This window comes from Elaeis guineensis, chromosome 4 (genome assembly GCF_000442705.2).
Source record: "Elaeis guineensis isolate ETL-2024a chromosome 4, EG11, whole genome shotgun sequence".
NCBI classification, from domain to species: Eukaryota; Viridiplantae; Streptophyta; class Magnoliopsida; order Arecales; family Arecaceae; genus Elaeis; species Elaeis guineensis.
This window is the reverse complement of record NC_025996.2, coordinates 10,758,146-10,765,234: the sequence shown is the minus strand read 5'-3', so window position 1 is coordinate 10,765,234 and position 7,089 is coordinate 10,758,146. Positions and strand designations below refer to the sequence as shown.

Below are 7,089 nucleotides of genomic sequence, written 5' to 3'. Positions count from 1 at the left end.
CTAAATCTCAGAATAGAGGTCTCCACACCCTGCAATCTGAAACTCAAGTTTGATAACAGCTCCATTAACGAAGAAATGTGTGGGACAATAGATAAATCCAATGATGGAGCAGAGAAGACAGTCGAAGAGGCAGGATGAAACTGCTATAGTTGTTGTTGTGCTTGCTGCTGTACCTGCTGTAGAATCCACTTCTGGTACAACTAAAGCTGATGAAGTTGCTGCAGAATCTGATCCTAGAACTACTGCTACTGGAATTGATGAGACTAAAGAAGTTAATCCTGAAATCATTGCAGATGAACTGATAAAATCTCTGCCACTCTCTCAGCTAGTGGTCCCATATCAATATCCCCCAATCTAGAAGTAGGTATGGTACGGCTCAATGGGGGTACTCTAACCGAGGGTCCTACCTCAGGCTCTAAAATAAAATAAACAACTAGAATCAACCTAGGTATAGGAGAAGATGGACCCTCCCCCTCAGCATGCTCCTCATCCTCATCACTATCCTCCTCTGCAGCATGACTCTTGGCCCACTGGCCATCCACTCTCACAAATTTCATCCTCCTAAGTGAGTGGTTGTTGTAGGTGTCAGTGTATGACAGCCTACAAATAGCCTCTCCATCAAAACTGACTCCATCCTCTCTGAAAATAACTGTGAGGGCCATACCATAGGGCAAGAGAGCCTTGGACCTGCTCAAGGCATCCCTCATAGCATCAAACATCAAAAATGAAAGGTCCAAGGGAGATTCTGAAACAATATGGTGCATGAGATATATGTCTCTCCCCATCATCAGATCATATTTTCCCCCTCTAGGGAAGAAAATTCTGGAAACCATATGGTGGAGCAATCTCATCTCCACACTCAGATCCTTAGCTTCAATTTTTAGAAAACCTTCCACATCATCCCTCCCAAGTATGGCCCTAAATCCAACTTCTTTCTTAGGCAGTTCATCTAAACAACTACCTTCACAGGGTATTTGAAGCAATCTACCTAGTCTTAGAGTATTTAAAATGATCTGAACACCCTTAACAGTAGATTTTAAGACTCCCTCAGAGAAAACCAGATTGGAATAAAATTTCTTCATCAAATCTATATAAACTGGTTCGGACAAGCTCAAAAAGAATTTCCAACCTTGTCAAATCATCTTCTCCCCAATAAAAAATCCATCTTGCCTTAAGAACTTGAAATCTATATTCCTACCCAATGCAACTTTTCTAGCAGACAAGGAGTTCTTACTTGGTGTCACAGGAGGTGAAGCATGGGGCGGCTCTTGTGCAATTTTTTTCCTTCTTTCCTCTGCCTCTAGGGATCTCACAAACTTCCTCCTTTGTGGCATCCTCATCTTGGGGGCCATGATGCAAGAGAAAGGTGAAAAATGATCTTGAGAGGGAAGAATGGTTGGATTGAACCAAAATCAAGGAGGAGAGGACGGTCTTTGAGCGATTTCCCATGGATTTGATGGCTAGGGCTTGAAAAATTGAGGAAAACCGAAAATGAGCCATGAGAACCAAGGATTTGAGAAGAATGAGTTTTGGTTTGGAGGGATTTTGAGGTTTTTGGAAGAGCAGAGATGTGGATTCTTGATCAGGATGAGAGGGAGAGAAGAAGGTTTGAGATTTGAGGTGTCCCAACTCCCTGTTCTATTAGAAAAAGATCGGGTGGTTTCACTTATAAGTGACCTACCCGCATGAATGGGACGTCCCATGGGATGCCCCATTCTGGGCTCTTTCAGGTGATGGAAAAAATAATTTAAATAGAGAAAAAAAATAAGAGAAAAAATTAAAAAATGATCACAATGAGTTGAGAAGGCCATGGAGGGTCTATATAAATTTTGATGAGATTTTTGATAGAAAATTTCAACGGATAAAAATCTAAGAAGGTATCTGAATAGTATTGAAGAGTTTTTAAATGACTTGAAAAATTCTCAAAAAATGATAGATGGCTCTCAAAATTAGGATAATAAAATTAAAAATTTTTAAAAAAAAATTGGAAGTGAAATTGTGATAGAAATTTAAATAGAAGGATCTAAGATGTCCAATTCTCTCCTAATTTCACAAAATTTATTTTTCTTAAGGGCTTTAATGAAAATGTCAGCTAATTAATTTTTGGTATTTATGTATTCAAGTATTTTATCATTATTTTGAATATATTTTCTTATAAAATGATGTCTAATTTCAATATATTTTGATCTAGAGTGTTGAATTAGATTTTTGGTTAAATTGATGGTACTAGTGTTATCATATTTTATGAGAATATTTTTAAGTTCAATGTCAAAATTCATGAGCTGTTGTTTAATCCACAAGATTTGAGCATAACAACTTTCAGCTGTAATGTATTCGACCTCAGCCGTAGACAAAGCCACTGAATTTTACTTCTTGCTAAATCAGAAGATTAAGTTTACCCCTAGAAATTGACAAGTTCCACTAATATTTTTTCTATCAAGTTTACATCCAGCAAAGTCAGCATCTGAAAAACCTATTAAATCCATAGATGATTGTTTTGAAAACCAAAGACCTAGGTTTTATATTCCTTTCAAGTATCTAAAAATTCTTTTAATCGTATTTAAGTATAATTCTTTAGGGTTTGATTGATATCTAGCACACATACATACACTGAATATTATATCAAGTCTACTTGCGATCAGATATAATAAGGATCTATCATGCCTCTATAAAGTTTTGTATCAACACTTTTATCATGCTCATCCTTTCTAATTTACAGGAAGGGATCATAGGGGTACTTACAATTTTTGAACTCTCCATTTTAAATTTCTTTAATAGCTCTCTTATGTACTTACTTTGGGTGATGGAGATCTCTTCCTTCATTTGTTTGATCTGGAGTCCGAGAAAGAATATGAGGTTCCCCATCATGCTTATCTCGAACTCTCCCTGCATAAGCTTAGCAAATTCTTGACACAAATTTTTATTAGTAGATCCAAATATAATGTCATTAACATATATTTGTATGACTAAAATTTTTTCATCTTTTTTTTTATAAAAAAAGTAGTGTCAACTTTTTCTCTTGAAAATTTATTTTCTAATAAAAACTTACTTAATCTTTCATACGAAGCTCTAGAAGCTTATTTTAATCTATATAATACTTTGTTTAATTTAAATATATGATCTAAAAATTTATGATTTTTAAAATCAAGGGGTTGTTCAACATAAACTTCTTCAACAGTATAACCATTTAGAAAAGTACTCTTAACTACTATTTGAAATAAATTAAAATTTATAAAGCAAGCAAAAGCAAGTAGCATTCTTATAGCTTCTAGTCTAGCAACAGTAGCAAATATTTCATCAAAATCAATTTCTTCTTGTTGATTATATCTTTAGCAACTAATCTTGCTTTATTTCTTATAACATTTCCATCTTCATCTAATTTGTTTCTATATACCCATTTGGTTTCTATTATTGGGTGACTTTTAGGTCTTACAACTAGTGTCCATATATTATTTCTTTCAAATTGATTTAATTCTTCTTGCATGGCAGTTATCCAGTTATTATCTTTTTCAGCTTCATCTATTATTTTAGGTTCTAAGTGAGAAACAAAAACTACATAATTGCAAACATCTCTAAGTGAAGATCTAGTTCTTACACCTTGAATCGGATCACCAATTATTAATTTTTTAGGATAATTATGGACATACCTCCATTCTCTTGGAAGATTACCTGTGTCTTGAGATTGCTCTTGAATGTTCTGATCATTGATGTTTTCATCCTCATACTTTTCATCCATCTGATCCTTATTTAGTTGATCCGAGTCATTTAGAGTAAGCTCTTTCATTCCATCTTCTATGATACCTGCATCATCAGCACCCTCTTTCTTCCTTGATGGAAGATCTTTAGTTTCATTGAAAATAACATAAATTGACTCTTCCACTACTAGTGATCTTTTATTAAATGCTCTAAAAGCTTTACTAGAAGTGGAGTAGCCAAGAAAGATAGCTTTATCAAATTTAGCATCAAATTTACCTAAGCTATCTTTGCCATTATTCAAAACAAAATACCAATAACCAAAAATATGAAAATAACCTATATTAGGCTTTCTACCTTACATAGTTTATATGGTGTTTTCTTTAAAATTGGTCTTATTAAGGTACGATTTAGAATGTAATACACTGTGTTAATTACTTCTTCCCAAAAGTATTTTGGGAGCTTACTTTCATATAGCATGATACGTGCCATTTCTTCTAGTGCTCTATTTTTTCTTTCGACTACTCCATTTTATTGTGGTGTTCTAGATGCTGAAAAATTATGATCTATACCTTTTTCATCACAAAGTTTTTCAAAGTCTTTATTTTCAAATTGAATTCTATAATCACTTCGAATAGAAATAATTGGTAAACCTTTTTTATTTAAAACTTTTCGATAAAACTTAGAGAATGCTGAAAATACTTCATCCTTAGAAACTAAAAATAAAATCCAAGTAAAATACGAAAAATCATCAATGATTACGAAATCATAACTTTTTTCTCATAGACTAGTTGTCCTTATAGGACCAAATAAATCCATATGCAAGAGTTCTAGAGGTTTAGAAGTTGAAACAATATTTTTAGATTTAAAAGAAACTCTTGTTTGTTTGCCTAATTGATATGCATCATATATTTTGTCTTTATCAAAACTAATTTTTGGCAAACCAAAAATCAATTCTTTTTTAATGATTTTAAAAAGTATGTGCATACTAATATGTGCAAGTCTATGGTGTCAAAGCCAACTAGTCTCATTAATTTTAGCATTCATGGTTATAAGACATTGTATGCTTTATAAAGAGAGATTATCCAAATCAATCATATAAATATTACCATGCCTATATCCAATGAATCTAGTGCTAGCATCAGTGGGACTAGTTACAATGCATATAAATGATTCAAAAACTACTTTATAACTTTTATCACATAATTGACTAATACTTAACAGGTTATGTTTAAGACCATCTACAAGCAAAATATTTTCAATGCAAGTGGAGGGAGTGATACCAATGTTATCGATACCGATGATTTTTCTTTTGCTATTGTCTTCAAAAGTGACTATCCCTCTATTCTTGGCTTCCAATATGATGAATTTTGATTCATCACCTGTCATGTGTCTTGAGATCCACTATCAAGATACCACTTTCTTTTTATTGCTTGAGATGCAAAACACACCTGCACACATAAGATCAAATTTTAACCTTAGGTACCCAAGCTAACTTGGGTCCTTTGGGGTTAGTCACAATGATTCTTTTTGGAACCCATATTTTTTTAACCTTTCTACAATTAAGTTTATTTGATGAACATGTATATGCTTTATGCCCTACCATACCACATCTAAAACAAATAATATTTGACAGATTTCTTATGGATTCATTGACAAAAATATTTTTGAAAGACTTTTACTTTCTTAGAGTGTTGTAGCCAAGTCTTGCTTTATCATATATAGCCTTTTGACTGTCAATAATCATCTGAAGTTTGTTTGAATTAAAATAAATTTATCAACTATAGGTTTTAACTTTGATATCTCTTTCTTTAGTTTTTGATTTTCTTTTATAAGAGTTTCATTTTGACTAGAGAGTTCATCTTTTTCTTTTATTAGCGATTGATTCTTTAGATCTAATTTTTTATTTTTCTTATTAATTTCTTCTTTTTCATTACTTAATTCATGATTTCTTAATTTTAGATTTTTATTTTTAATTTCTAATTCTTTTAGGTCATTTAAGAGTTCATGAAAAGCTTCTAATAATTCATCATAAGTAAATTCAGATTGAGTTTCAGATGATACTTCATTTTCGTGTGCCATAAGGTCCAGATTGGCTTCTTCCTGAGTTTCTTCATCAGTGGTGGAGTCATCACTGTCACTCCATGTAGCCATCATGGTCTTCTTCTTCTTGAACTTCTTTTGGCCTTTCTTGAACTGAGGGCATTCTGATCTGAAGTGGTCAAGCTTCTTACACTCATAATAAATTATGGGTTGCTCCTTTTCTTTCTCTTTACTTGGCTCCCCCTTAGCTGGTGGCCTTCTCTTGGTCCCTTGTCTTTTCTTTCTCATGAACCGTCTGAATTTTTTAGTGATCAGGGCCAAGTCCTCATCTTCTTCACTGTTGTCTGATTTTTCTGAGTCATCCTCTTCTTGAGCTGTTAACTTGAGGGCTATGGTCCTTTTTCTTCTAGTTTTCTCCTCAGTGTGCTGCTTTATGGTTAGTTCATGGGTCATGAGGGATTCAAGCAGTTCTTCCAATGATAGAATATTTAAATCCTTGGTCTCTTGGATTACAGTAACTTTCGCTTTCCATGATCTTGGTAATGATTAGAGTATTTTTCTCACAAGATTACTGTTAGAGTAATATTTGCCAAGACTTTTTAAGCCATTTATGATATCAATGAACCGAGTGAACATTTGTGTTATTGATTCTTCAGGTTCCATTTTAAACAGTTCATAGTTATGTACAAGCATATTGATTTTAGATTCTTTTACTTGGTTTGTGTCTTCGTGTGTGACTTCTAGCCTATCCCAAATTTCTTTAGCAGACATGCATATGAAAATACGATTAAATTCATTAGCATCCAAAGTATAATATAAAATATTCATGACTTTAGCATTGAGCTGAGCTATTTTTTTATCAAAATCATCCCATTCACCTTCCGACTTAGGGATAGACATACCATCAATCAATTTTGTGGGTGTGTGTGGTCCATTTACTATGACACCCCACATGTCATAGTCAAGTACTTGAATGAAAATTTTCATCTAAGCTTTTCAATAGGTGTAGTTTGCCCCATTGAAAAGTGGAGGTCGGTTTATGGATTGTCCCTCGGATAGGGATGTACCAAATTAGGCTGCCATGGATCTTTAGCTCTTGAGAGTTAAAACAAGCATGAACTAGAGTGCCGGGCTCTGATACTACTTATTGCCTAGATATGGAGCCCAAGAGAGGGGGTGAATTGAGTCTTTTTAAAATTTTAAAGATTATACTACTTAACTAATGTGTCAAGGTGAAGAGTGAAGTATATCAATTTTCAATAGAAATAAATTCAAACTCAAACAAGATGTAAATAAGTAATGAGCACAATAAACAAATGAAGAGAGGCATGCACAGCAAACACAAATGATTTA

General features: G+C 33.4%; 1 pseudogene; it reads right to left on the bottom strand.

Annotated features, from left to right (window-relative positions):
* On the bottom strand, window positions 1–6,819 carry LOC140857247 (uncharacterized; annotated as a pseudogene).
* Window positions 6,820–7,089: the final 270 nt, after the last annotated feature.